Genomic DNA, 4,140 nt, shown 5'->3' on the forward strand with positions numbered 1-4,140 from the left:
TTTGTTTGTAACTCTGTATTGTCTGTATTGTGCTTGTGATATGTTGTAAAATGTTGTATGTCTGTTAATGTTTCCCTCCTTTTATCTTTAAAATAAAAAAAAATAAATAAAATGAGTGAAATCACACAAAAAAAATAAAAATAAAGTTTCTTTTATTAGAGATGGCTTTATGCGAAAACCACCTGAATATAAAAAATTCATTAGGCCAATGGGCTTATATTTCAAATGAGTTATATTTCATATAATGCGTCCTATATGGAAAGCCACTTTTTGCCTGCCAATATTTGGTATAAAAAAGAATCCATATCTTAGCTCTATTACTCTAATTTTGTAATAAAAATTGAGTGTTACTACCAAAGGTACTATCAACAAAATAATTACAAGTTAGACTTTGTGACACAAGAAGACAAATCTATCTAAAAGAAATGGGTCCAGCTCATCAACAAGCTTGAAAATGGATGCACAAATGCAATCTTAACAATTAGCAGTTTCAGAAAGTAATTTCTTATACTTATTGAAGACTACTAAACAATTAGGAAAACCACTGTTCTGAGGTTTCTGAACACTGCCAAACAGCCTTAGTAATCTGCAGCCATCAAAAGAAGTATTTTGTTTTTGAGGCCTTTTGCTTGTTTTTGTTTTTATGGCACTGGACTACATTTCCAGATCTCTCTACCATCTATCTATCTATCATCTATCTATCTGTCTATCTAGCTATCATCTATCAAATCTATCTAAATTTTTTTGAGATACACTCTCTCTAAGTCACTAAATTGCGCAGGATGGGCTCAAAGCTGTCAGTCTCTTGCCTTAGCCTGCCAGAGTCCTGAGATTAGAGGCATGTGACACCACATCCAGTTCTATTTTTGTTTTTGTTTTTGTTTTTTGACACAGGGTCTGGTTATGTTGCCCAGGCTGATTTTAACTTCCTGTGTTCAACCAATTACCTTGCCTCAGCCTCCCAAGTGGCTGGGACTACAGGTTAGCCATTGAATGTGGCTATCAAGAGAACAATTTGCTAAGTTAAAAGAAATGATAAAGTGACCAACTTTTTTTAAATTAAAAAATACAACCCATCTCTGGCATGCACCTGTGGTCCTAGCTACATAGGACACTGAGGCAAGATGGTAACTTGACTGCAGAATTATGAGATAGTGTGAATAATGTAGTAAAACCTACCCTTAAATAAACAAACACAATGGGATATTACTGCATACCTGTTAGGATGGCCACTACAAAAATCAGAAAGATATTTGTTAATGAGGAAAAGAAGCATTTTTATATCATTGTTGGAAATAAAAATTGATCTGGTCATTACAGAAAACATTATGATAATTATACAAAAAATAAAAATTAGAACTATCGTAGGACCCAGGCAAAGCCGATTCTGGGTACGTACCCAAAGAAAATAAAGTCACTGTCTCAAAGAGACACATGCACTTCTATGTTCATTGCAGCATCATTTACAAGAGCCAAGATATGGAAATAGCCCTAAGTATCCATCAAAGGATGAATGGATAAAGATAGTACTGTATATGTACACAATGGAATACTATTCAGGCTTTAAAAATAAGACAATTCTGCCACTTGCAAGAACATGTATGAACCTACAGGATATTATGTTTGGAGAAATAAATCAGATTCAGAAAGAAAATTACTGGATGATTTCATTTATACGTGGAATCTAAAACAGTTGAACTTAGAAGCAATGAGCCAAATAAATGGCAGTGGCCAGGTACCGAGAGGTGAAGGATAATAGCTGATTTTAGTTGAAGAGTACACACTTTAAGTTAAAAGATGTATAGTTCTGGAGATCTGATGTACATTATGGTGGCTATAGATAATATTTTATTTTTTTAATTTTAATTCTTATTAGTACATGTTTGCAGTACATAATGATTGCATTCATCATGGAGAATTTGTACATGTACTTAACACATTTCAATTCTTCTTTCTCCCCCTTCCCTTTCAACCCCTTTTTTTGCCAGTATCAGATTCCTTTATCTTATAAGTCTTTATAGAGTTAATTCTCATGCATACAGATTAACAGCCAAACTAATCGGCCATAAAACATGTAAAACACATAAGATAATATACTAAGTGAGGGTACACTTTTAGATACATTGTCTATGCTGGATTACAATAATGTTTTTCTCTTTATTTCCTCTTGTCTGTCTTTTATACTGTACTTTATTTATAAATAGAGCTTCTCATATAAGAGAAACTGTGAAATATTTAAGTTTGTGTGTCTGATTTATTTCACTTAATATTATGGTCTTAAGGTGCATCCATTTCTCTAAAAATGACTCAAGCTTATCCTTCCTTATGGCAGAATAGAACTTCATTGTGTATACACATCACATTTTCTTTACCCATTCATCTGCTGATGGACTTACAGGCTGTTTCCAAGACTTAGATATTATGAATTTGCTGCTATAAATTTGAATATCTAAACATTACTGTGGTATGGTGTTTTTAACTCTTTTGGAAAGATACCTAGAAGGAGAATAGCTAGGTCAAATGAAATATATATCTGTAGCTTTTTTGAGGAATCTCCATACTGATTTCAATAGTGGCTGTACCATTTTGTATCCCTAACAACCATGAATATAGGTTCCCTTTTTCCAACAGCCTTGCCAACATTTGTTATTGGTTGACTTTTTTTATGATAGCCATTTTATCTGGAGTGAGATGAAATCTCAGTATTGTATTAATTTGCATTTCTCAAATGGCCAGTGATGTTGGACATTTTTTCATGTATTTATTGTCCACCTATATTTCCTCATGGAGAAGTGTCTATTCATTTCAAATGCCTATTTTTATTGGATCTTTAAATTTGGGGCCTTCTAGATACCACCACGTATTACAGCAGCCATTGATATTTTCCTACTAATCTATCCATAACTGTGTAAAGTCTGTAATGTTCCTATCCTATTTCATAAATGGATGTATGTTTATTATTATGTGTTTCCTACAACCATTGAGAAGAGTTAATGATTTTTCAGTAGGTCACTCATGTATAGCTCTATTTATTTTCTTTAGAAGCCACTTTGAAGATACCAAAGTATAGTACAACAACTCTTGATAATCTCCTACCTCTTTTGTCTGTAACTCACTATTATTTGTCTATTTGTTTTCCTGAGAAACTATTTTGTAGACAATAATATGTAAAATGATAACCATTGATAATTTCCTACCATTTTGTCTGTAATTTGCTAAGTCCCCCCTATTATTATGTTATCCTTCTTTTATTCTTTAAAATAAAAAATAAATAAATAAATAAATTTGGGGCCTTCTAAATTTTTTGAGTTATTTATATATTTAGATATTTGTCCTCTGAGGGGTAGCTGGCAAAAAATTTTTCCCATTCTCTACGTTGTCTCTTTCCATTCTGTAAGTTGTCTCTCTGTTGGTGACTTCCTTTACTGTGCAGAAACTTTTTAATTTTATATGATTCCAGTTGTTGATCCCCAGTATTATTTCTTGTGCCACTGTGTTTCTGTTCTGACAACTTTTGCATACACTTCTCTCTTCAAGTGTTTAACCTATTTTGTCTTCAACAGATTAGGTATTTCTGTTCTAATGTTTAGATCTTCAATCCATTTTGATTTTAGAACATAGTGATAGATATGGGTCCAAGTTCAATCTTTGGCATGTGGATAGCCAATTTTCCCAATACCATTTTTTCCTGACAGAATGGATTTGACCCCTTTATGAAAGATCAGGTAGCTAAATGTGCCTGACGTTTCTGCATCCTCTTTTATGTTCCCTTGATCCAAAAGTCTGTTTTCCTTTTTTGCCAATAATATGATGTTGTTATCATCGTAGCCCTGTATTATAACATGAAGTCTGGAATCATAATATCTCTTGCCTCACCCTTGTTACCCAAAATTGCTTTTACTAGTCTAGGTCTCTTCTGGTCTCATATAAAATTTTAACTGCTTTCTCTTGTTTGGAAGGAATGCTAGTGGCATTTGAACTGGAATTGTATTAAATCTGTATAACAGATTTGGAAGTATGGCCATTTTGACTATATTGGTTCTGCCTATCCAGGAACGGGAGATTTGTTTCCATTTTCTGATATCTTCTTTTGATCTCCTTTTTCGGAGAAAAAGTTTTCATTATAGAGGTCTTTCACTT

This window comes from Chinchilla lanigera, unplaced genomic scaffold (genome assembly GCF_000276665.1).
Source record: "Chinchilla lanigera isolate Chin_1 unplaced genomic scaffold, ChiLan1.0 scaffold00156, whole genome shotgun sequence".
Taxonomy (NCBI): domain Eukaryota; kingdom Metazoa; phylum Chordata; class Mammalia; order Rodentia; family Chinchillidae; genus Chinchilla; species Chinchilla lanigera.